The sequence below is a fragment of the Molossus molossus genome, unplaced genomic scaffold (assembly GCF_014108415.1).
Source record: "Molossus molossus isolate mMolMol1 unplaced genomic scaffold, mMolMol1.p scaffold_m16_p_11, whole genome shotgun sequence".
Taxonomy (NCBI): domain Eukaryota; kingdom Metazoa; phylum Chordata; class Mammalia; order Chiroptera; family Molossidae; genus Molossus; species Molossus molossus.
In genome coordinates, this window is record NW_023425346.1 from 99,996,203 (window position 1) to 100,024,003 (window position 27,801).

At 42.1% G+C, this 27,801-nt stretch overlaps 1 pseudogene; it reads left to right on the forward strand.

Annotated features, from left to right (window-relative positions):
* Positions 1 to 2,858: 2,858 nt before the first annotated feature.
* Positions 2,859 to 27,457, forward strand: LOC118625062 (annotated as a pseudogene).
* The last annotated feature ends 344 nt before the right edge of the window (positions 27,458 to 27,801 follow it).

A 27,801-nucleotide genomic window follows, 5' to 3' on the forward strand; every position in this document is an offset into this window, starting at 1 on the left:
ATTAAATCACACAGAGAAACAAAAGTTAAAATGATATTGGCAGATAAAAAGGTCAAGATAAAGTCGGAGATACAGAGATGGAAAGGGAGAAAGTATAAGATACATCATAGAACAAATCCACTAAAAAGTCAATAATCAGAGATAAACAGTGAGAGAAAAATGTCTGGAAAGGGAAAGCTGGAGAAGAAAAGAAATATTAAGAAACGGGGGAAGTTGGGGAGAGGTACAAAGGCAACCATGTGGAGAAAGAATTAAAGGAGAATGGACACAAAATAGGTTGAGAGTAAAAGAGGATAATGAGATAAGAGTTGTGTACCGGCATCTCTGGGTACAAAGTTGACAACATCAGCTGTGAAGTTTCACATGGAACTGTTCTTAATGATCAAAGTGGTTCTTACAAAATGCTCAGATTGCAACAGGCTCTCCCTGAATATTCCCATGATTCCCAAGATCAAATCTCCACCCAGGTTATCTCAGATTCCATTTACCCATGGATCCGAGGACCAGGGGTCTAAGAGAGATCTACACTTGAATCCTTTCAAGAATCTTAAACTAGGCAATAGCACACCTGAAGTCAGCATCTTCATTGTTCATGCTGGATCTAACACTTGCTCAGAATTCTTCTCTCAGTGAGGGATCACTACTGCCCCAGTGTTTTTCAAGTTGGAAACCCAGGAGTTATCCATGGCTGCTCTTGTCCTCCAAAGCATGCCCGTGTCCCACTTCACACAGTCATTTGTCTTTCAGAATATCTCCTACCTGTCTTTCTATCACATCCCCAAGCCCAGGTTTCTAATCTAGATCTTGGTCATGGTTCTCAGAGCAACAGTCATCTGTCTATCTCCTCTTTCTAATCTTGCCCCTATGAAGTCAGTTATTTGCATTTCAACTAGATGAAACATTTGAAAATAAAAATCAAATTGTATTATTTTTCGACTTACCTGATTAATAGATGAAGATCAGATATATGTTTCTTTCAGTGACATCCAACGTCATCCACACTGAGCCTCCTGCCTATTTCCCCAGCCTCATCATTAGCCTCCTACATGATTCAAGATAGAATAAACCGTCTTTCCCAATAATTTTAATTGTTACGTTTTTCTTTTATTTCTGAGCCTTCTCATATGCCTTTTTAGAAAATCTTCCTGTTCTAGTACCCTTCCTGGTCCACTACTCTTTCCACTCTGGTTAAATCCTGCTTAAAATAGACTCAGAGAGGGCGTTTTTACAAAAAGAGAGAGACAGCTAGAAAAACCAACTGAGAGACAAAGGGCAGGAGAGAAAGAGCAATATCACAGAAAGCAAGAGACAGTCGTAGGAACAGAGGAGAAGAGAAAAACACAACAAGAGAAAGAGAAGCTCTAAGAGACACCAGAAGAAAGAAACAGAGGCAGAGACTGATAAAATATACAGAATGAAATGAGAAGGGAAGGTATAGAAAGATAATGAGGTGTAAGAATAGGAAAATTGCCCTGGCCAGTTTGGCTCAGTGGTTAGAGCATCGGCCTGCAGTCCAGAGAGTCCCGGGTTCGGTTCCCGCTAAGGGCACGTACTTCGGTTGCAGTTTGTCCCCGGCCCTGGTTGGTTGTGCGGGTGGCAGCCACTCGATGTGTCTCTTTCACGTCGATGTTTCTCTCTCTCTCTCTCTTCTTCTCTCTCCCTCCCACTCTATCTGTGCAAAAAATGGAAAAATGTCCTCGGATGAGGATAATAATAATAATAATAATAATAAAAAAGAATAGGAAAATTTTTCATGATGAGTGAATCATCTGTCTGTAGGGAAACCTACTGAAGCAAAGTTAACCTTCAGGTCAGGTTGTTTTGTAAAATGGGACAGTCCAGATTCTCAGACTTTCTTGGTTTTCTTGTGGTAATTTCTTCTTGGTCATAAATTGAGATGTCAGTGGGATTTCATTCCTTTCTGAAGAGGATATCAAGCCCTGTTGTGTAACCTCTAATGAAGAAGAACCCCAGGAAGCCTTGCACTGCCCACCAAACTATGAGCCAGGTAAGAAAGGGGGGATTGGCAGCCCTGGGCAACAGGGTGTTAGGTGGCTGAATTCAGAATTTGTGTTTCCTGATATGTTAAATTATAAACACACTCCACTGTCAAAAGATTTAATGTGTCCTAAAATCTCATGAGTCGTGTAAATGTTTCTAAATGCACATTCTAGTGCAACTATGGAAAGAAAGGGGATGTCTTTTACATCTATTAAGTCCAAAGACTTGAATTTATTACCTACCCACCCTGTCTCTTCCCTACAGAATAAAAACAAAGTTTTAGTATCTTTGTTTATAATGTTACTGTGTGCATAACCTTGGAAAGCCCTCAAAAGCAACATGGTCCTTCAGATCAACTGCCCTCAAATCTAAATTATAACTTTTGTCAACTGTTTTACATTATGTTCTGTGATTTTTCAAAGAATTTTGGCAAACACGATGTCATTTTTATCTGAAGCGTATAAGGGTCTTTTACCAGTTCAAATCAGTCAAGCAGGTTGGTGGACCAGAATCCTCGATGAGTCAGTGCGGTTATGGTCATGTGGGCTGACAAAGGGTTAAGGGGACCAGGGTCACCTAGGCTGAGTTCATTCAGGAGAGCCCAGAAGGTCTGCAGGCACCAGGGGAGTAGAACAGGAACTGGTGCAAGGAGATTCTCATTCAACAAGTATACGTTGTTGACGAGACCAGGGAAAAGCCGAGGGAGATGGCAGGAAGGGAATTACCATGTGGAATGCAAGAGATCTAGATAGAACAAGAGAGAAAAAGGGAGCCACCAGCAGGAAAAGTGAAAAAGAGTCATGAAGAAGTAACGCACCGAGAGGGAAGCCAGAAAGTCCAGGTGATGGACAACCTCCATGGCGCAGAAGCAAAGTGTATGGTGACAGAAAATGAGGCGACTCAGGGGAAACACAAAGGAGAAGAGCTGGAGCAAAGCTATGGGGGTCTTAGGTGAGGTCCTGGGAGCAACTGTACCTCTTGCCCAAGGAGAAGCTCACCTGAGCCACTGAACAGCAGAATTCAGCATCAGCTCCGAGTCTGTTCCCTGGTCACTGTGACTGGTTGGTCATTTCTGTGTTTCTCTTCAGTTTCCCATGAGCACGAAGCTCTCCAAAGTACTAGTGAAGGCGATTCCGAAGAGATACCTGAACTACTATCAGTCGATGGAGGAGGTATTCAATATTTCAATCACTAAAGACCTCACTAAATTTGTTTGCCTGTCTATATGTAAGAAAAGCTTCCCTTCCTTCTCTCAAACATAAATCCACACACACTTTCTCTCTTTCTCTCTGGCTACGTGGAGGCAGGTGGAAGGAAGCCTACACACCTTAATGAAGGGTCTTCTGGGAGGAGAACTGAAGGTCACAAAATAGTAAAAATATAAATTGGGGGCACCAAATTGAGTTGCCTAATTAGGCCCAATTTGACCTAAATGTATATGGAATCTAAATACTACCAGTTTGGAGTTTGGGAAGAAAGAGATAATTTTAAACGTACTCTCCAGGAGTTGCATGGGAATAATGAAATACTATGTATAGGTAAGACAAAGAGGAAGTGGGTTAAAGAATAAATAAAAAGACAATGGAGCAAAAACGTGAAGAACCTCTTGGAGGGAGAAAGAAGTGCAGAGATGGTAGAAGTCAGGGATAGAAAGTTGAAGCCAAAGAGATCCTCAAATAGCTTCATGGTGCAGATGCAGCGATGGGAAGAAACAGGGTCAGAGGGATAAACGGGGGAAGGAGAGAGAAGGAGAAAGGGAAAAAGGGCCTAACAAGGTGCTCGGTGGTGTGGAGCAAAGCTTGTTTGGTGCAACATACTTTTATTCCCAAGGAGCAATTCTGGACATCAGAGCTCTGGTGCACTCTGAACATGAGCGCGTCCAGGTAGAGTTCAGGTCACTCTCAATGGCTCATCATGGTTCTGTTTTTCTCTTCAGTGTCCTTGGAACTCGTAGATTTACAAATGGATGAAAGAGGAGAATTCGAAGAAATGCCCACGTTACTGCCATATGATGGAGAAGGTAATTAGGGCTTAAATGACTCATATGTAATTAAAGCTTTACTTTCCTGACAACACGAAGACCAGTTCTTTCATCTTCTTTCCTATTCCCCTATCTACCCACCTATCTATCTATCCACCCCCCTATTCGCCTGTCCATCCATCCATCCATCCATCCATCCATCCATCCATCCATCCATCCACACTCACATACACACATAGACTATGCCCAGCTTCTGGTTGCTTTCCTCGAGAGATACAAGCAGCAAAGTCAGATTGCTCTTCTCTCTGGAACTGCAGCCGCCGCCTCTAGTCTCATGTCTGCCTCCGATCATGCTCCCAGCACCTCCATTCTCTCCAACCCAACTAGATGACTGTCTGAAAATGCAAGCTGGTTTATGTTACTTTTCTACTTCAAATCAATAACTTCTTGTTGTCATAAGAATTAGATCCATTTTCCTTCCCATGGCTTCAGTCTCCTACCTGCCTCTCCTGCAATCACTTCAAAACTTTATGTAAAACTGCAGGAATTTTTATTTATTTGACTACCCTCTCTCTCATCTGAGCCTTTGCACGTGCTTAGCTCTGTGCCTGGAACCATTTTTTTTGGCCCACTCCATGCTCCATGGTGCTCACTAATTTGGTGATATGTGGAAATTACATTCTATCTCCGAGATGCCTCTTCTGACTGCTAGTTCTGGAAAGCAGAATGAGAGATGGGGAGAAGACATAAAATGCACAGCCTCAGGGAAGCAAGAGGGAAAAGAGAGAGATGGGAACAGACATGGGAAAATAAACAAATTGGGACCAAGAGAAGGACCAAGAGATTCCATCAACAAGACACCGAGGTGGAAACAGAAGAAGCAGAGATATGTGGAAAGGGTGACAATGAGACAGAACAAGGTGTGGATGACAAGGGTGCAAGGTTTCCGACAGTCTCCATCAGATTACTGGGTTGTGCGAGACCTTTCACAAAACCTAAGACACAGACACGGAAACTGTTGTAATTCGATGTGTGGACAAGGCAACAAAGCACAGGGAAGCATGCCAATCAGTTTTCAGGGGCAAAGTAGGAAAGGAAGAGAGGGGCACGAGAATCTGGGGTGTGTCACTGAGGGTGACAGTTTGGGGAAGCCAGCAGGTGGTCAGGGTGGGGTCATGTGGTCAGAAGAGAAACAAGAAGTCAAAGAATTCTGCAGGTGCCCAGGGAGTGCACCCCGATTCCAATGTAAGACCTTAAAGGGGAAAATAACATTGGTGGTGGGGGGGGAACCCACCGAGAATGAGCATAGGAATGCCCCAACCACCTGGGCTAGGAGAGATCTAGAATTATAGACCTAGAAGGCATAATTGGAGAAACAATACGTTATTCCTGAAAAATATGATAGCCGAAAGGAGACCTAAGAAGAAGAGATGGGGAGAAACACCTGACAGTTGAAGTCATGACAGCGAGGAAACAGATGCTGACATGCAGAGCTGTGGGAAGGACACAGAATCAGACAGGAGGAGGAGAAAGTACCCCATGATAGCAAGAGAGCAGAACAAGACGGCATGGCGCTCAGGACCAGTGGGGCAGGCACTGCATTCCCATCACGGTTGGCACAGACACACCGAGGTCCATTTCTGATCGCCCTCCATGGTCCAGCATCTTCTCGTTTCTCTGCAGTGACTTGTGATCTCACAGCTCCAGAAATAACGAATGAAGAAGTAGAGAAGACACTCAGCCTACAACCTGCTGAGGGAGAAGGTAATTATTATTTAAATTTCCAGCTTCTTCAATCCATCTTAGTTTTCTGGTCAGCAGGGGAAAAAAAATCTCCCTGTTTCCCTATCCTCCCATTTTGTTCCTCCTGGTCACATCCATACAGATAGGATTCCTTTGTTTTTTCCAAACTGTGAGAGAGACGAAGAATAAAGGCGCCCTCGGCTCCTGGGAGGAGAGGGCATCCTGCTTGGAGAACAGAGGATGCCAAAGGCAGGCTGGGGCACCAAGGTGGCAGTGCCTGCCTGATTTTAGTAAATGCATGCAGAATCCGGATATCAGCAGGTTATGGCAGAATAGGCAAGGAGATCATTTCCAGCCCACTCCTGCGAGTATCAGGAACACGGAAATAAGTCTTGTGAATGATGGTAGGTTTGCAATTTGGAAAGGGCCCGGGGGAGACTGTCAAGATAGAGCTGCCTAGGGCAGGCTCTCTGGCACGGTAGTCCGTGTGAATGGAAGAATTTTTGTCAGTTTGGGAGAAGGAACCCGTGAGAATGAGGGAGATCTGTAAAATAACAGAACATGTTGCGGCGTCCTGAGGTGAAGACTCAGAGAAGCAGATAGAAAAGAAGAAAGTGAGAGACAAGGCAGAAAGGGTGTGACCTCGATAAGAAATGAGATAGGTAAAAAATTAGAGAAATTACATAGAGAGGCTAGTAAATACCAAAAAAAAAAAAAAAAAAAAAGAATCACACAAAAAGAAAATAAACACAGAAGGAAGCACAAAGAAAGTAGTAGAGAAAGAGTTCTATCAAAATAGTTGTAAAATCAATGAAGAGTGAAAACTGCTGTATAAGGAAGAGAGAAGTCAGGATCCTGTAAGGCTCAGGTACAAGTCACTAGGCAGAAACATCTCCCGGCAAAAGGGGGCATCTCAGTGGTGAGATTGCAGGTTAAGGTCTCCCCAGGGAGAGGGTGGTGCCCATCATAGTCAGGACAACGCTCTTCTCCTTGGCACCCTCAGTTTCTCTCAGGAAACAATGAGTCTGAAGGGCATGTCTGCTAGGATGACCTGGCTCCTAAAGTCATCAGTCTATAAACTGATGGCATTTATCCCAAGGCCTTAGTCCATTCGTATGTCGTTCAGGAACTACACTTCCAGGATTGAAACCAGCATTTTCTTTTGTGCAACAGAAATTCCCCCGTCTCCATGTTTGGCTTCCTCCGTAAAGGGAACATGGATGTCCCCTTCTCTCCATCCCACCCATTTTCTTCACTTTAGTACAATGTTGTTTGCAAGATGTAAATCAGATCATCTTCTTTCCCCATGTAAATCTGGTGACCTTTGTTGCCCTTGAATTAATTATTCTTCTTCCTGGGGCTCTTTTGGCCTTCATCAGGGGGGCCCAACCTATTTCTTCTGCCTCATCTCTAATGAAAGTATAAATAGTTGCAGTGATTGCGCTGCTCTGATCTTTCTTTTATTGGTGGGCCTTTGAACAACTTTTTCTCATGTTGGCGGTGTTGCCCGGGCCTCCTCTGCTCCCTACCCCCCCCCCCCCCAGCAGTTATAGTCTGCTGTTTCCAGATGCCCTTCCTGAAAGGGAGCGAGGTGTTGACAAGTGAGATAGGGACAGTCAAGAAAGAGAGGTTCAGGAGCTCCAGAGAAAAAGAGGCAGGAGCAGGGGGAACAGAAACACATGAGAACAACCAGAAGCCTCTGGGGGCACTGGCAGCAGGAAGCAGGAGACAGACAGAGGCAAGCAGAGAGAGGATTAGTATGGAACGGAGGAGGACGGTGGATGACTCTCAGCCCCCAGTGATGGTGACAGAAGAGAGTCAGCTTTCCGGCCGGGTGAATGCAAAGGGCAGACCCGGATGGTCTGGGACAGGAACACTCCCACCTAGGGGATACTTGAGCTTCCCACATCTGCACTGTGCGTTTTCTTGCCATGAGTCCCCCTGGCTGCACACTGAGACCGCTGAGGGATTTCGATGCTTTCTGCAGAGGACAGCAATGCCTTCTGGGAGCCCTGCGATCGAGAAGAGCTCCAGGAAGACTTGGGTTCCCCACCCAGAGGGGAGCCAGGTAAAGGGGGGGGGTTGCCAGCCCTGAGTGTCAGGAGGCTGAATCCAGAGCTGAATAGCAGGACATTTAGTGTTGGAATGGGTATGTTCCCGCTTCATTTTGTGGTAGGTAAATACCAAGGAAAAATAGCATCTTTCACCTTTTTTATACTTATTTACACTAAAGACTCAGTGTTGTGATTTTAACCCTGCTCACCTTTATTTTCTATATAAAGTATAAAAACTTAGTATTTATTTAGTGCATAATAATAATAATACTATTATATTGTCATAACCTTGAGTAGGCTTCAACAGAAACATGGTTCTGAGATCTACTTGTCAATAAAAAGAACAATGATTTTCAAGTCAAAATAATAGTCCTGCCCCCCACATACTCTTTACCAGGTTATTGGATTACACAGTGATTCTTTCCTTCAAAGTGCCTTGGCAAGTGTGATTTTCTCACACTTTAGGACTTAGCCAAGGAAATGGTCTCTCCTTCCGATAAGGAAATGGAAGCACAGGAAAGGGAGACTTGTTTTCCCTGAGATCCAAGTAGGAGGAAGAGCAGAGACCTGTGTCCAGAGTATCTCACTACAGGTGATGGCGGTGTGAGGCTAGCGGAGTCAACGTGGGGACACGGTCAGAGTCCAGTGGGAGACATGTAGGCTCCCAGGGGAAGGAGAACAAGGCTCGATGCAGAGACACTTGCACTTCACAAATAAAGCATGTCAGTAGGGAGGGAAGAAATCCAGAGATAGTGAGAGAGGGACCAGATCCTGGTGTAGGGATTGGCGAGACCTGGGAGAACAGAGCCAGAGAGAATAAGCAGAAAAGAAGAGATCAAGATCACCACTGAGGAAAAAAAGATATAAAAGTAATAAGATAGGAGAAGTCAGGGGAGCAAAGCCCCCCAAACCAAAGACGCACAAATATCCTCCCGGTGCAAAAGGGGAAATGTCCAGAGGCAAGTCTATAGGTAACAGAAGCAGAGAGCAGGGGAGCGAGGTGGGTGAGATGGAGACAGAGGCAGACCAGGGCGTGGCTGGATCTCAGGTGGGGTCCTTGGAGCAGCTGTCCCATCTCCCAGAGGGCAGCTTGCCTAAGCTCTGCACCGCCTGCTCAGCTCACTTCCTTGCTTCTCTTCAGTGTCCTATGATCCCGAAGCTTCCCAGATGACCCAAGGGAAACCGGAGGAGGTGATGTGCCACCTGCTGTGTGATGGAGAAGGTAATGGGGATTTCACTTTCCATTGAACAAATCGAATCTGTGTATTTCTACCTACAAGGAGGACAGTCTCCCCCTCTCTTCTCCCCCCCCCCCTACCTGCTCCCCTTCACATACCCAGACAGAAGAAAGGTGTAGAGCTGAGTGGAAAGAATCAAGAAGATCGAGAGCATTACATATGGGGAAGGGAGTGAGACAGGTGGGCTGTTCTAGCCTCTGGTGATATGACACGAACCATGTTAACCTCCGGGTCAGGTGAATGCAAAAGCAGGAGGGTCTGTGAGCAGGGCCGTTCCCTCTAGGAGATACCTAAGCCGTTTTGTTTAGTGCCTGTGGATCTTGGATCATGGGTAATGCAGGTGTGCTAACGTGCACATTACCTATAAAGTGATCATGTGTAAAAGAATTTCAGAAATTCTAAAGTTAGCCCTTCTTTAGGATATTTAATCTGCTAACTTCATTTGTGGAATAGATTCCTATTCATCAAATATATAAGGATTTTTAAAACAAAAAGAAACAAGGTGTCTGTTAGATGATGGTCTGAAAGCACATTTAGTGGTTGGGGCATAGGAAGTTTGGGACATTTTTTTCTCTTTTTTATAGAAATTTTATCAAATGCACTGTTTACTTTTGATGTGTCAAATGTTCCCTGCTGAAGCCCAAAGTCATCATCTGTGGAGTTTTGTCATTTATTGGGATATGTACAACAGTTAGAATCCCAGTGAGAGGACCAACAGGAAGTTGAGTTCTGCCGGTGGGGGAGGGCAGTAGCTTTGGCAAAGTCAAGCTCTTGACAAACAGCAGAGAGGCCACAACATTCATTCATAAGTGTGAATGGCATCCCGCATCTGAAGAGAGTATGGGGTTCATCCACCAAACAGAGACTAATAAGGGGACATGCTCAATTACATGGTAATAATTGATCTTAGATTATGTGCAAAACAAGATTATTTTCTTTACAATTTGACAGGATGTCAAGTGCCTTCATGAAAGTTTTGATGAGGCATTCAAGACAACGTGTGACCAAATATCTTTGCATAAGTTGGACCTACACCCATTAATTAGTCTTTGGGGCTGGCTTGATAGGGGACATATTAAGTCTAGGCTTCTATCCATTTGCTTTGGATCACTTTCTTCTAACATTCAAGAAGCACAGGAAAATCAGAAACAAACACACATGAAATAAGACTTTTTATACTAGAGAGTAAGAGTGAATGAAAGAGTCAAGAATAAGCACAGAATATTTGCTAAATGCTGCATCTCCAAGCCAAATATCTAACAGCTTTGCATCTAATTGCGTACACATCATCAAATAATAAGATAAATTCAGGAATAAGCACTCATGAAACTAGTCAGAGCTCAAGTAGTTGTTAAGACTGAGGATTTATACCTGTTGGTTCAAGGGTTCCATAGGACCTTTCTAAGCAAAAGTCTTTAAGGTGACCTTGGTGGGAACTCCATTTGGGAGGGATTGTCTATCACACAGTCTCTGAAGCTAAAAGAGGGATTTATTTCTTGCTTAACAAGGCACATGGTAGGAGGAGGCAGTGTACCTATTGGGCACTGTTTCTTTAAAAATAGAGACTATTGATTTTATATGGAGTTTTGGCAAGCATTGAAGACTTTCAGAAAAAGAAGTGATTATACACAGACTGGCATTTAGCCATAGACTTAGACTTTCTGGAGGGTGATTGTTGCTGATTGGCTGATTTTCAAAATGTAAAGCTGCTACTGATTAGCCGACTTTAAATGTGGTTGGTGATGTAAGTAGTCATTGGCCAACTGGGATGAGTGTAAAAGTGTTTCTGGTATTTACTTTTACAATTTTCAAAGACCAGTTTTTTTCCTGGAAGAATACAATCTTTTAATTTTCTTCTTAGGGCTACAAGTAGAAAAATAAAAGCAGAGGAACCAGAATGAGGTGCAAAAGATGGGGAAAGCATGGCTCTGTCAGAGCTCAGGTGTGATTATTGGAGCACGTATACTTTTTCTGAGGAAGCAGCTCATATTATGGCTCAGAATATCGGTGTGCCGCATGAGAGCACCAGGAACTCTTCCCTAATCACTGTCTCGGGATCCATAAATAGTAACTTTCTTGTTTCTCTTTAGTATCTGGTGAACTAGAAGCTCCCCAAATGGGTAGAGTAGGAGAATCAGAAGAGCTTACCTCTAGCCTACTACCCTGTGATGCACAAGGTAAGCATGATTTAAAAAATCATAATAAAAATAGAAACAATGTTCTGATAAAGAGAAAAAAAACAAGAGCAGAAAATGGGATAGTTAAAGGAATAGTCAGATATAGGGTGGATCAATGGAAGATTTGGGAGGAAGAAGTAGAAAATAGAGATCAACAAATTTACACAAAAGAGGATCCCAATTTTGTTCCAAGCAGAGCTACAAGTAGGTGGAAATGAGAAGTATTCCTGTGTAACCTGTTTCTCAAACGACATGCCAGAAGGTCTGGAAGCAAGGACTGAAAGTAGCCAAGCATGTGACAAAAAAGGTAAGGCTGTCCAAAGGTCATGTCATGAGGTTGGATCTACAGGTACTACAGACCGCAGGTAGAGTGTGACAGGTGATCTAGTCCATCCCACTATCCTGGTCTCTACATTTTCTCTACCTGATCCTTTTGGGAACAACAAGGAGACAAGAGATTATTCATTATAATGAGATATTTAACTGGTTGGGCCCTGTTGATTATACACGGATAATGTTGTAGAAACTTACTCTTAAGATGACAGTATCTAGTTTACTACATTAGTATGTTAGTAATAAACTTTGTATATATTCAGTGATTTCCATCCCTGTCCCATCCAAAATTCTATGGAATCCAAAAAAATGAGAGTGTACTTCTATTAGTAGGTAATAGTGTAATTTTTTTCACAACCTTTGAAAGACTTCAAAGACAACTGATTCTGCCATTTAATTTTCAGTAGAGGAGACTTCAGATCAACTGCTCTTAACCCAGCACATATTTTTGATGGATTTCCTCCATCATGTCACTAATTTATATAGTGTTTTCCTATAGACTTCTGCATATAAGATGTTATCTGATTCTCACAAAAACCTTAAGACCTAGACAGAATAGAATAACTGTTTCTATCCCTGAATTAATTGGAGTACATAGGTATTTAAGAGTATGTTTCAAGGTCCCACTGAAAAATAAAGAAAGAACCAGGGCCCATCCTAAAATCCTACTTCTCAGTTCAGAAGATTTTTTAGTTCCTTTAGAAGGAAGGAAAAAATGATAATCCAAACACCTTTAAAAACTCAAGCCTTTTGTAGTATGAATTAGCCTAGGATTGTCAACTTTTAATTATTAATTTGTTTTCTTACATTAACCTATTATTTTCTAGATAATGTGGATCTTGAGAACAACTCTACTTTGGGAAAACTCAAGAGGAAAAGAAGTAAGAGTGCAATCGATTTTACTTTCTTTTTTATTTGCTTTTTTGTTCTTTGTTTTTATTAATCCTCAACCAAGGTTATTTTTCTATTGATTTTTAGATAGAGTGGAAGGATGGGAGAGAGAAACATTGATGTGAGAGACACACATCAATTTTTTGCCTTCCTCTCAGCCCTGGTCGGGGCCGAGATCAACTTGCAACCCAGGTATATGCCCTTGACTGGGAATTGAACCTATGACCCTTTGGGATGTGAGATGATGCTGATTGCTGCGCCAAACTGGCCAGGGAAGATTTTACTTGATTTTGATTTGATGTTACAATGAGTTTTTTAATGTCAGAGTTTTATATTACTATTTGCAATAATACGTGATAATAAAAAAAATGATAATAATATGATGGTCCCTCAAATATGTTTCTATCGTAATCTCTGGAACCTATAATGTGTTTTCTTTCATGGCAAAAGGGATACAGATATAATACAGATATAATAAAGGTAGGGTTCTAGAAAGGGGAGATTATCCTGGATATTTGGGTGCCACTGATATAATTAGTGAGCTTTAGGGCGAAGAACTGTTCACAGATATATAGAGAGGAAGTGACTCTATTTATTTATTTTTTTAATTTTTTGTTTTTTTATCCTCACCCGAGGATATTTTTCCATTTTTTGTACAGATAGAGTGGGAGGGAGAGAGAGAGAGAAACATCGATGTGAAGGGACACATCGAGTGGCCGCCACCCGCACGACCAACCAGGGCCGGGGACAAACTGCAACCGAGGTACGTGCCCTTAGCGGGAACTGAACCCGGGTCTCTCTGGACTGCAGGCCGACGCTCTAACCGCTGAGCCAAACTGGTCAGGGCGAGGAAGTGACTCTAAAAGATAGATATGGAGAGATGCAATCTTTTTGAAGAAAGAGAAAAGGAACAAGGAACATGTGTTACGTTTAGAAGTTGGAAGAGTCTTCTCCACAGCCTCCAGAAAGGAATGAAGGACTATTGAAACCTTTGTTTTAGCCCTTGTCAGACATGTTGACCCTTATCAGACTTCTAATCAGCATGTATGTAAGATTATAAATTTGAAATATTTTGAGCCACTAAATTTTTGATCCTTTGTTATGGCAGCAATAGAAGAGCAATGCAGATTGTGGTTATTGTGCAACTAAAACACATTCCTAGAAAGGTGGGAGTGGCTAAAGAATTGGGCAATAGACAGAGGCAAATGGAGCAATGAGAATAATTTTAAGTAGACTGATAGAAAATGTCCACATGACCTGGAACAGTTTGTTAGTAGAAATGTACAAAGACTACTAGTGAGGACTCAGAAGGAGGTGAAGAACATAGGGGAGAAAATCTAGTTTGGTTTAGAGAATACATAAATCATGCTGAACCAATAGATGTTAGTAGAAATATGGACATTAAAGGTACATCTGGTGTGGGCTAAGAAGGAAACAAGGAATGTGTTTTTGTAAACTGGAGGAAGAGGATTCTTGTTAAAGACAGAAAGCTTGGTAAAATTCTTACCTGAAAATATGTAGAAAACAAAAGTTTCTGGGTATATAACTAAGGAGATTTCTAAGCAACTGATAAAGATTGAACTATTTTTTGCTTTTGTTGTTGTTGTTTGGAGTAAAATGTGAGAAGAAAGAGATAAATCAAGGGAAGAACTGCTCAACAACAACAACAAAAAATGGGACTTCATCATCTGAAAAACTCTCCACCTATTCAGATTGCAAAAAATGCTAAAATTAGTATATTCCAGTGTCAGGAAATTGTGCTCTGTAGAAGGGACCAAGAATGTGGCTTAATAACTTTTTGCTGATGCCTCAGAAGTAGCATAAGATCAGAGTCTTCAGTCACATAGAAGGTTCTTTGAAGAGATTAAGTACATGGCTCATAGATACCCTCAAGCCATCTCAACAGATTAAAAAAGGTATACATAATTATGTAGGAAAGGTCTGTGGAAGAGCTCTTGTCTGTAGAGTAATTCTCCATGATATACATTGGAGATCTATAAGGTTCTCGAGAATTGTATACCGATAGAAACAGAAACGTCCATGTTTAATCCCTGAAACCTACAATTTCTTACTTCATATGGTAAAAAAGACTTTGAGGGTATGAGTAAAGATCTAGAGATGGGGAAGTTATCTTGGATTATCTGAATTGCCCCAATCAAATCACATGGGTCCTTAAAATCAGAAAACCTTCCCTGCTGTGCAGAGAGGGATATGTGCCTATGGAATAATCATCTGAGAGATGCAATGATGCCGGCTTTGATGAGGCAGGTAGGGGACAATGACCCAAGAAATTGAAAGCTGAAAAAGATTTTTAAAAATGGATTATAATCTATAGTCTCTAGAAAGAAACAAAGCCATGCGGATACCTAGATTTTAGCCCAGTGAGACTCATGTCATATTTCTGACCTTCAGATCTATAAAATAATAAATTTGTGTTGTTTTAAGCCACAAAGTTTATAATAATTTATTACAGCAGCCATAACAACTAATACCTTTCTTTTTTTTTTTTTTTTTATCCTCACCCGAGGATATTTTTCCATTTTTTGTACAGATAGAGTGGGAGGGAGAGAGAGGAAGGGAGAGAGAGAGAGAAACATTGATGTGAAGGGACACATCGAGTGGCTGCCACCCGCACGACCAACCAGGGCCGGGGACAAACTGCAACTGAAGTACATGCCCTTAGCGGGAACCAAACCCGGGTCTCTCAGGACTGCAGGCCGATGCTCTAACCGCTGAGCCAAACTGGCCAGGGCCTAATACCTTTCTTAAAGAATCCTCACCCAAGGGCATTTTTCCACTCATCTTTATATAGAGTGGGAGGAAGAAAGAGAGAGGGAGAGAGAGAGAAACATCTATGTGAGAGGGACATATTGACTGGCTGCCTCCCACACCAAGACCAGGGGTGAACTGCAACCAACATACGTGCTCTTGGCTGAAATTGAACCCCGACTCTTTGGTCCGAGGGCTGATGCTCTAATCGCTGAGCCAAACCAGCCAGGGCACAATTTATATTTTTAAATGCTCACATCTTTGTGTGACTTTTCACTTTTAAAACATATGAACTTTGGCCAGTGGCCGGTTAGCTCAGTTGGTTAGAGCGTGGTGCTAATAAAACATATGAACTTTGTAAATGTGGTGTATTTATTTCTAGATTTGTTTCTATGCATGTATTAACATTTAAAATTATGTCATATCTAAAAAATCTATTCATATTATTACATTTCTTTTACTTTAGTATAACAGGCACAAGACATTATAAACATTTAGCATATTTTCAACTTACCTTTAAAAAGTTTTTTTGAAATGAAATTTATAATGAAATATAATAAACTTGAGAATATCATTTGATGCATTCTGAAAGATGCATTGCCCTGTATAATCCAAATCCTTTCAAGATACAGAACATGACCATCACCCTGGAAATGACCCTTTTATCCTTCTGGTATATTCTTTTTTTTTTTTTTTTCCATTTCTTGTTCAGATAGAGTGGGAGGGAGAGAGAGGAAGAGAGAGAGAGAGAAACATCGACGTGAAAGGGACACATCGAGTGGCTGCCACCCGCACGACCAACCAGGGCCGGGGACAAACTGCAACCGAGGTACATGCCCTTAGTGGGAACCGAACCCGGGTCTCTCTGTACCGCAGGCCGACGCTCTAACCGCTGAGCCAAACCGGCCAGGGCCCTTCTGGTATATTCTTAACCTCACTCATTAAATGCAATTATTATTCTTATTTGTTTATGATAACTAAATCTGGCTGTTTTCAACCTTTAAATAAATAAGATTTTAGAGCATATTCTCTTTTGGTGCAATGTTTCACTCAGCATAATGTTCTTTGAGTTTAACCCACATTGTTGAATGTATCAGTAACTTCTTTCTTTTTTAAAAATTTTATTTATTTATTTTTGTTACAGATGTTTCTCCTTTTCCCCTCATTGACACCCTCCTCCCCGCCCTGTCCTCAGCTTTGCTGTCCATGTCCATTGGTCATGCATACATGCATATAAGTTCTATGGTTTTTCTCCCCCACCCCACCCCCTCTTCTTGGGATTGTCACTCTGTACTCTACTTTCACGTCTCTGGGACTACCCTGTTATTCAGACTGTTATGTTCATTATATTCCACAAATAAGTGAGATCATATGATACTTGTCTTTCTCTGTTTGGCTTGTTTTACTTAGGATGACACTTTCCAGGTCCCTCCATGTCGTCTAAAAGGATAAGAGCTCTATCTTTCTTACAGCTACATAGTACTCCATTGTGTATATGTACTACAGCTTTTTTATCCACTCATCTACTGATGGAAATTTGGGCTGTTTCCAGATCTTAGCTATTGTAAATAGTGCTTCTATGAACATGGGGGTACATATATTCTTTCTGATTGGTGTTTCAGGCTGCTTATGGTATATTACTAGAAGTGGGATCACTGGGTCAAATGGCAGTTCAATTTTTAATATTTTGAGGTAACACCATATTGTTTTTCATAGTGGCAGCACCACTCTGCATTCCCAACAGCAGTTTACTAGAGTCCCCTTTTCTCCACACCCTCGCCAACACTTGTTGTTTGATGATTTGTTGATGGCAGCCATTCTGACAGGTGTGAGGTGATACCTCATTATTGTTTTAATTTGCATCTCTCTGATGATTAGCGATGTTGAGCATTTCTTCATATGTCTCTTAGCCATATGTATGTCTTGTTTGGAGAGGTGTCTATTTAGTTCCTCTGCCCATTTTTTAATTGGGTTCTTTGTCTTCCATTTGTTGAGCTATATGAGCACTCTATATATTTTGGAAATTAACACTTTATCTGATATATCATTGGCAATTATGCTCTCCCATACAGTGGGTTGCCTTTGTATTTTGGTGGTTGTTTCTTTTGCTGTGCAGAAGCTTTTTAGTTTGCTGTAGTCCCATGTGTTCATTTTCTCCTTTGTTTCTGTTGCCTTAGGTGATGTATCAGTGAAAATTCTGCTGCGTGTGATGTCTGAAATTTTGTTGCCTACATTTTCTTCTAGGATTTTTATGGATTCATGTGTCACATTTAAGTCTTTTATCTATTTTGAGTTTATTCTTGTGTATGGTGTAAGTTAATGGTCTAGTTTCATTTTTTTGCATGTAGCTGTCCAATTTTCACAACACCATTTATTAAAGAGGCTGTCTTGACTCCATGTTATGCTCTTGCCACCTTTGTCAAATATTAATTGAGCATATTGTCTTGGTTCCATTTCTGGGTTCTCTTTCTGTTCCACTGGTCTATGTGCCTGTTCTTGTGCCAGTACCAGGCTGTTTTGATTACAGTGGCTTTGTAGTATAACCTGATATCCAGTATTGTGATCCCGCCTATTTTGTCCTTCCTTTTCAAGATTGCTGTGGCTATTTGGGGTCTTTTTTTTGGTTCCATATGAACTTCTGAAGTATTTGTTTTAGTTCTATGAAATATGTCGTTGGTATTTTGATGAGGATTGCATTGAATCTATAGATTGCTTTGGATATTATGGACATTTTAATGATGTTAATACTTCCAATCCATGAACAAGGTATGTGCTTCCACTTTTTTATATCTTCCTCTACTTCTTTTTTCAATGTCCTGTAGTTTCTGTGAATAGGTCCTTTACTTCTTTGGTTAAGTTTATTCCTAGGTATCTTAATTTTTTTGCTGCAATGGTAAATGGGATTTTTTTAAGTTTCTCTTTCTGTGAGTTCATTATTGGTGTATAAGAATGCCATTGATTTCTTGACATTAATTTTGTATCCTGCTACTTTGCAAAATTTATTTATTAAGTCCAGTAGATTTTTGATGGAGTCTTTGAGGTTTTCTACCTATAATATCATGCCATCTGCGAATAATGACAGTTTCACTTTCTCCTTTCCAATTTGGATCTCTATTATTTTTTCTTCATGTCTGATTGCTGTGGTTAAGACTTCCAGTACTCTGTTAAATAAGAGTGGCAAAAGTGGACATGCTTGTCTTGCTCCTGTCTTAAGGGGAATGCTTTTAGTCTTTGTCCATTGAGAATGATGTTGGCCATAGGTTTTTCATATATGGCCTTTATTATATCAAGATATTATCCCTCTATTCCCAAATTGCTGAGAGTTTTTATCAGAAATGTGTGCTGGATTTTGTCGAATGCTTTTTCAGCATCTATTGATATGGTTATATGATTTTTCTTTCAGTTTGCTTATGTGATGTATCACATGTATTGATTTGCGAATATTGTACCAGCCTTGCATCCCTGGGATGAATCCCACTTGGTCATGGTGAATACTTTATTTGATGTATTGCTGGATTCAATTTGCTAGTATTTTGTTCAAGATTTTGGCATCTATGTTCATCAGGGATATTGGCCTGTAGTTTTCTTTCTTTGTAGTGTTTTTTCTGGTTTTGGAATTAGAATTATGCTGGCCTCATAAAACGAGTTGAAGTCTTTCTTCTTCTTGAATATTTTGAAATAGTTTGAGGAAAATGGGTATTATTTCTTCTTTTAATGTTCAGTGAAACTCCCCCGTGAAGCCATCCAGGCCTGGGCATTAGTTTGCTGGGAGAGTCTTGATTACCTCTTCAATTTCTTTTGTTGTTATTGGCCTGTTCAAGTTTTCTATCTCTTTCCAGTTTAGTTTTGGGAGACTATGGGTTTCTAGAAATTTGTCCATTTCGCTTAGATTGTCTAATTTGTTGCCCTATAATTGTTCATAATATTTGTTAACATTCCTTTGTATTTCTGTGGTGTCAGTTATTATTTCTCCTCTTTCATTTCTGATTTTGTGTATTTGGGTTCTCTCTACTTTGTTTCTTGGTGAGTCTAGCTAAAGGTCCATCCATCTTGTTTATCTTTTCAAATAACCAACTCTTTTTTGATCATTTGAATTGTTTTTTTGGCCTCCATGTCATTTATTTCTGTGCTGATCTTTGCTATTTTCTTCCTCCTACTTGCTTTGGGGTTTCTTTTTATTTGCTTTCTAGTTATTTAAGTTGTGAGGTTAATAGTCTATTAGAAATTTTTCTTGCTTTTTGAGGTAGTGCTATGAACTTCCCTCTCAGAACTGCTTTCGATGCATCCTATAGATTTTGTGTTGTTGTGTGTTCATTTTCATTGGTTTCCAGGAAGTTTTTAATTTCTTCCTTGATCTCCATGGTGACCCATTCATTGTTCAATAACATGCTATTTAGCCTTCATGTGTTCAAATGTCTTTGCATGTTCTTGTTGCTTTTGATTTCTAGTTGCATGCCATTGTGATCTGAGAAGATGCTTGATATGATTTCAATCTTCTTGAACTTGTAGAGTCTTAGTTTGTGCCTTAACATGTGGTCTATCTTTGAGAATGTCTCATGTGCACTTTAGAAGAATGTGAATTCTGCATTTTTGGGGTGTAATTCTCTGCAGGTATCTATTAAATCCATTTGATCTAGCACTTCATTTAGAGTCTGTGTTTCCTTGTTAATTATTTGTCTAGATGATCTCTCCAGTGATGTCAGCGGGGTGTTGAAGTCCCCTGCTATGATTATATTGCTGTTGATTTTTCCTTTGAAGTCCTCCAGAAGATTTTAAATATATGTTGGTGCTCCTACATTGGGTGCACATATGTTTACCAACGTTATATCTTCCTGTTGTCTAGATCCTTTCAATATTATGTAGTGGCCTTCTTTGTCTCTAGTTATGGCCTTCATTTTGAAATCTAATTTATCATATATGAGTATTGCTACCCCAGCTTTCTTTTCCTTTCCATTTGCTTGAAAGATTTTTTTCCATCCTTTGACTTTCAACTTATGTGTGTTTTTGGTTGTGAGGTGGGTCTCTTGTAAACCACATATATGTGAGTCATGCTTTCTTATCCAGTCAGCTACTCTGTGTCTTTTTATAAGAGCATTCAAACCATTTACATTTAAGATGATTATTGATATATACTTATTTATTGCTGCTTTTGTTTAGTGTGGTTATAATTTTCTTCCTATTTCTTCTACTAATTATAGAAGTCCTTTTAGCATATATCTTACAGTGCTGGTTTGGTGCTAATATATTACCTTAGCCTTTTTTAAAATTTTTTTATTTGTCTGGGAAGCTCTTTATTTGACCTTCTATTTTGAATGATAGCCTTGCTGGACAGAGTAGTCTTGAATTCAGATCCTGGTTTTTCATGACCTTGATTACTTCATGCCATTCCCTTCTGGCCTATAGTGTTTCTGTTGAGAAGTCAGCTGAGAGCCTTATGGGGTTCCTTTGTAGGTAACCTGTTGCTTATCTCTTGCTGCCTTTAGGATTCTCTCTTTGTTTTTAGTTTTTGGCATTTTAATTATTATGTGTCTTGGTGTGGGCCTGTTTGGATTCTTCTTACTTGGGGCTCTCTGTGCTTCTTGAACTTGAATGCCTTCTTTCTTTACCTAGTTAGGAAAGTTTTCTGTCACAATTTCTTCAAATATATTCTCTAACCCTTCCCCATTTTCTTCCTCTTTGGGGACTCCTATGATGCGAATGTTATTACATTTCCAGTTGTCCCACAGTTCTCTTAAGCTATCTTCCCGTTTTTTAATTGTTTTTTTCCTATTGGTTTTTTGATTGGTTGATTTTTTTCCACACTGTCTTCTAATTCACTGTTCTGGTCCTCAGCTTCCTCCACTCTTTTGGTTAGTCCTTCCAATGTATTCTTTATTTCTGCTATGTCATTATTCATTTCCACTTGGTTGGTTTTCAATATTTCTATATCTTTACTCATGGTGCTGATGTCCTTACTGATGTTGTTGAACTTCCTCAAGATCATGGCTCTGAACTCTACCTCCAATAATTTGCTTAACTGCATTTCATTTATCTCATCTTCAATAGAGTTCTCTTATTCTTTCATTTGGGATTTGTTTCTTTGTTTTACCATTTTGGCTGTCTCAATGGATTTGGAGCCTGCTAAATTTTCCCTGTGGGTGTTGGTGTCCTGCTGTTTGTGACTCCCGGTACTGGGTTTGGAGGAGCCTGGGTGGGCCCATGTTAAACACCACTGTCAAGTCTTACTGTCCTGGGTAGATTTGCAAGCCCAGAAAAGGTTCAGTTATCCTCTAGCTTTTTGCCTTGAGGCTGGTAGTCTCTGTTACTGAGGGCCTTGGAATGGAGCCCTGGTGTTCTGAGTAAGAGGATTTCCAGAGGATGGGACAGATGCTGGTTGTCAATGAGCCTCAATTTGCATTTCTTTGCCTTACCTGGAAAAGGCTGAATCTCTGAGCGAGGGGCTGCTGCTTTTCCCCACAGCTCTGGGAAGGAACAAACTGGCCACCATCCTTTGTGGCCGCAACTCAGCAAAAACTCTGAGTGCCCTCCAAATCCCTGGTGTCCCCACAGAGTTCAAGCTCAGTCTGCCCTCCCTCTGTTGGAGCCCCAGGTGGGTGGCTGTAGCCAAACCAGTCCTCTGTTCCAGCCTTCTGTGCTGTGGAGCAAGCTTAGTATTTTATCCCCGAGGGCACTGCTCACAGCTAAGATCACTGCTGTGCGTGGGCTCCCAGCCCTTCACCCTCTCACATCTTTGCAGATGCTACCAGTGTCCCTGGTTATATGGTCCTGTCCTGCTGCTTTTCTGTTGCTTTTTTCTGAAGATTTGTATTTATTTTAGTTGTAATTCCCATTTGGTCCTGGGAGATTGTCTATGTAGCTTCCATTCACTCTGCCACCATTACCTGTTCTAGTAACTTCTTTGTTTTGATTGAAGTTAATGCACATTGTATGAATGTGCCAAATATTGAGTTCATATTTTCCTATTGATGGACACCGCAAGTGTGCCAGTTTTGGGCTAATATGAAAAAGCTGCAATGAATATTCTTGTAGAAGTCTTTCTGTGGCTCCATGCCTTTGTATCTCATATAAATTCCTACAAATGAATTTTCTGGGATGTGGTATAGATGCATCAGTCCTTTGTCCCCAAAACCCATGTAGGTGTAATGCAGCACACAAAGGCTGTGCCAAACTGAGGAATAGAATGCTCCAGAAACTGTTCCTATCTGCTAGAAGCCCCCCGTCTTAGAAGAGGGCTGTTAGTAAACCTGATCAAATCTTATTTCTGAGGGTAACATTATTTATAAGCAAATCTCCACTGAGGAGAGGAGGAAGGTGTGACTATCCTGGGATATTTCTAAGGAGGGAGATGTTCTCTATTTTCTACTGGTCAGGAAAACAATCTGCTCTCTGATCCGGGTGGCTCCTTTAGGCACTCTGCAGAATGGGGAAATGCCACAAAGAATTGCCTCCATACAAATCCATTTCACCCAGCAGACTCTGGCAAATTTCCCCATGAAGACACCACTCCCCAAGCCATTTCAGTTATTCTGATCAGTGAGGATTGGACCAAATGCTTTTGATTTGTTTCTTGTAGCGTTTAACATATTTCATAAACCATAAATGCTGTAGGTCTCTAATGATCACCCCTGATCTGCAGTTCACCATGTTTGCATGGGAGGTTCAAGTGAGTGCCTGGCTTTCACTTAAGAAGTATCATCTCAAGGGCACACACAGTGACCCTGGAAGGGAAGCATTTACAGTTACTGAGGTCCCCTAATGTGACGTACACCACCAGGGGGAAGATGGCTAGTACCCCCACTGTGGGCCCTGGCTGTTGGCCTTGTAGTTCCCAGTGTCACTCACTGTGTCTAGTCCTTGATGTTCAGAGGGGCTCTGCATGGATGTACAGATGCAGAAGCCAGCCCCTGTTTTTTGTGTGTCTGGTGCAGAATAGTAGACTCAGCATCTCCATGGTGGGAGAGCTGGACCATGCACACCGTCCTGGAAGAAGGGTTCAGGACAGTTCTGAAGAACAGATATTATTAGCGCTGCTCTCTTCCTCGTATGTCTCAAGGTGCATACGATGGCTCCTTCCTCAGATGCCCAGATCTTTGCTCTTTCATCACTGCCACAAAATCTGTGTGTCTATTTCAGTAGCCATGGCTTCATCTTTCTTTCTCAATCATTTTTAATGGTCACTCAGACCTTTTGTGCAGAAGGATCAGATACAGTCAGGAAAAGGCATTTCCATAAAGTATAACCAAAAAGAAATCTGATTTCCCCTAGGCACGCCAAGGCTGGCTGGGGGAAGAAGGAGGCATCATCCCCAGGATGGTCAGAGCAGAATCCTGGATTTTTGGAATTGGTCTACATAACCCCGTTTCTCTCTCACTGCATTGGGTCTGATCCTGATGCAGGAAGGAGTTGATCCTTTTTGGGAACAACGGTCTTCACTGACCAAAAAGCCTTACAGAGGTGTGTGGACAGGGGGAGATGAGGGATGTTGAAACAAACAATCAGTGTGTTGGGAGTAGCTTTTGATAAAGGGCACACCACTGTCAGACTCCGATGTCCAGCCAGCCCGTCTCGTGACACCTGTGAGATCCTCGGGTCACAGTGGTGGCCAGTCAGTTGGTCTGTAAGTCAAAGTGTGAACTGTGTTGCTGCAGCACCGATAGGCCCAGGAGAGGTCTGAGGCCTGATCAGTGTGTCAGGAGCAGGCAGAGCAGCGCCCCTTGTGACATGGCTCCCTGATCATGGGATAAACAGGTCGACCGCAGCAGGAGCCATGAGCCTGGCACGTTGCCGTAGCCCCTGCAGCACCAGAATCATGGTGTCAGCCTCGGTCAGCACAGACCAGGTACGTGGGCATTTCCAGGAGGGGTCCAGCCTGGTCAGTCAGCACCACAGGTTCACTCTGCAGTCATGGCCCGAGAGAGAGGTATTTTAACTTTTCCAGCCTGTGCTTTGCAACTTGGCTGACAAGGCACCCAGGCCATGTGCAGAGGCTCAGTTGTCTGAGTGCTGCCAGGCGGAGGAGTGACCCCATTCGCTTTGGTTCTGCAAAGCTGGCTCTGAGGCCAGGCAGCCCCAGCAGTCCAGTGGACACCGGCTGTCAGCTTAGCCAGGCATCAGGGCACCAGGGGGATCTTGCTGAATTGAGGACCTTTGCTTCAGACTGCGAAGGAGAATAGAAAGCCTGGGTACCACTGAGCAGTGACCCTGCATTCTTTTTAATTGTTGAAAGTATTACAGATGTTCTCCTTTTTTCCCATTGAACCCCCTCCTTCCCGTTCTCACACCCCTCCTACCTACCCTAGCCTAGTGTCCATGTCAATTGGTTGTTCATATATACATATAAGTTCTCTGGTTTATCTCTTCCTTCCCCTCCCACACCATCCCTCTGAGGTTTGTCAGTCTGTTCCCTACTTCCATGACTCTGGATCTCTTTTGGTTGACAGCTTATTTTGTTCATTATGTTCCATAAATAAGTGAGATCATGTGGTGCTTGTCTGTCTCTGACTGGTTTATTTCACTTAGCGTAGTAGTCTCCAGGTTCCTCCATGTCGTCTCAAAGGGTAAGAGATCTTTCTTTTTTTTTACAGCTGTGTAGTACTCCATTGTGTATATGTACCACAGCTTTTTTATCCACTCATCTACTGATGGGCACTTGGGCTGTTTCCAGATCTTAGTTATTGTAGATAGTGCTGCTGTGAACGTAGGGGTGCATATATTCTTCCTGATTGGTGTTTCCGGCTTCTTGAACATTCCATTTCCACTTGAAGAGCAAGGCTTCCAGGCCCTTCCTGCTTTATACGTCCTTACAGCAGCACAAATCTAATAGCTGCCTGTTGTGATATTCATAATAATATGATGAGACACGATCGCTATTTACCCAGCGCCAATGGTCTTCTGACACTCACGTGTTTTCATGTCGTTGGTGAGAAAGCAAAGACACAACTACACACAAGCCTACTGCGGGTCCTTAAGTTCTCCAGGAAACCTCGGCACTGGATTAAATAGAAGTGAGAGGATCTGCTATACAGCTAGCTGCAAGATCTCTGAGATTATTTCATGAAAATGCTCCACATCGAAGTTGAGACGGTTCCCTTGACTTGTAGCTCATTATATTATTCCTGACATTATTTAGAAATATAATAAGGAGTATACTTCCTCATGGCACATGTGTCTCAACAACTTGTAAAGGGAACAGATTGCTATGTCACCACACAGGCCATTCAGCCTAAGGCACCAGCAGGAGTTTATTTTCTTTTTTTTTTTTTATCCTCACTCGAGGACATTTTTCCATTTTTTGTTCAGATAGAGCGGGAGGGAGAGAGAGGAAGAGAGAGAGAGAGAAACATCGATGTGAAGGGACACATCGAGTGGCTGCTACCCGCACGACCAACCAGGGCCGGGGACAAACTGCAACCGAGGTATGTGCCCCTAGCGGAAACCGAACCCGGGTCTCTCTGTACCGCAGGCTGACGCTCCAACCGCTGAGCCAAACCGGCCAGGGCAGGAGTTTATTTTCTAACTTTAGAAAGAAATTTTCAATGAAGGCCATCTCTTATTGTCTCCGAGGTCCGTGTAGCATCAAATATAACTCTATGATCAACCTCACACTGCTACACTGCTTGTGCCCCCCTTCTTGTGGATCAAAGTCTGAAAAAAATACTGTGAGGCTTTGAGACTTAGATTCACAGTTCTGAATAATTAACTCTATTCTCTTCCTTATTTGAAGAAAAGAAGAAAGGGCATGCCTGGACCAGAAATAGGAGGAAAAGGCCGAGAAACATACAGCAAACAGGTAAGCAGGCAAAGTGAGTAGTCACACCTTCGAGTTTATCAAGGTCCTGCCACTGTATCCCTGCGGGCTGCTGTCTCCTGAGGGCGTGGGAGTTTCCCAGCTACCTGTCAGGTAGGATACAGGCTAAGACGGGGCCACAAAGAGGCCTGAAAATGCACTGGCTGCAACCAAGTGGCTTCTTTCTCATACACATCATCACCCAGAGCGAATTGATTTGGGGCTAATAGGGAGACACTGTCATCCTCACGACGTGGCTTCTTTTTCTGGGTCAAAAATTGTTATTAACATAGAAAGATGTTCCAAAGAAGGCTAAATGGAGACCACAGACTGCGTGTGTGTGTGTGTGTGTGTGTGTGCATGTGGTAAAAATACTCATATAAACATATATATAGAGAGAAACGTGGATGTAGGCGTGTCGAAGAATCAGTGGCAGTTCATCCACAAAAATATATGCAGTGGTTATATTTGCTCATTGAAATATAGATGATGTTTATATCTTTATTTGTGTTTTTAAACTGTATGCGTAGAGAAAACTCAGGCGAACTTAAGAACGGCGGGCACGGGTTTGGTGGCTGGAGGGGTGGTGGACGCGCTGCCCGGTTTGACCAAGGTTCTGACGCGCGCGGTGTGCGGGAAGCGGCCGCTGCGCTGGTGGCGAGGAAACTCGCAGGTGCCCACCTGCTAAGCGCTACCTGAGCTACCCGACAGCTCCGGCTTATTCTGCTTTTGAGACTGACGCAATGAGACATGAATTTGAAAGGCTGGCTGCTCGACAACCAACTGAATTGCTCAGGATGAAACATTACGACTTCTAGCCCCATCCCCAGGTCAGAAAAATGACGTCACCGCGTGGCAAGAATGTCTCAGCCACTCTGTGGCCCAGTTAGAGCATCAGGCAGTTCAGAGTGCGAATCTGGAACTAATGTCCCAGCATGGACGCAATGCCTGGGAAGCATGTAAAGAAAATCTCGTCCGTCTGATTGCACACGCACAGAAAGAGCTCCGGAAGGAAATGTCTTCAAGATTTAAACCGGCAGTGAAGGGACATGCACCCCGCACCTGGATCTACATGAAGAGAAATGGAGTCAAATTGGGTATCCCTGGTCAGGAGGAATTATGAGATTGAAAGGACTATTGTGCAATTAGAAACTAAAGTCTTTTGCCCTGGCCGATTTGGTTCAGCAGTTAGAGTGTCGGCCTGCGGTCCTGAGAGACCCGGGTTCAGTTCCCGCTAAGGGCATGTACCTCGGTTGCAGTTTGTCCCCGGCCCTGGTTGGGTTGTGCGGGTGGCAGCCACTCGATGTCTCCCTTTCAGGTCGATGTTTCTCTCTCTCTCCTCCTGCTCTATCTGGACGAAAAATGGAAAAATGTCCTCAGGTGAGGATAAAAAAAAAGAAAAGAAAAGAAAAGAAAATGAAGTCTTTCAAATGAAGCAGCAACCCGGAGAGGCCAACAAAGAAAACATCCGACAAGACTTCTGAAAGGAGAAATTAATCCAGTGGGTAGAAAGGCAGGCAGGCTGGGCTTTTCCAGAAGATTCGGCACTGGTCTGTGAAGGTCAACAACATCTTACGGAAATCATCAGTTGTGTGCAGAAACCATAAAAAGTGGATTGCCGTATTCTATTTGTACATTAGCAAAATAAAAAAATTCAACTTGATATGTTTTTTTACCAGGAAAAAAAAAAACTTCAGACTTTCAAAATAAGTGACTTTAGAATACATATGTAATAGAATTAATGTTGAGGCACTTGGACCACATTTTATAGCCATGAGATCTTTATTGAAAGATTTCAACATGTACAAGAAGTTGGAAACTCTTGGTT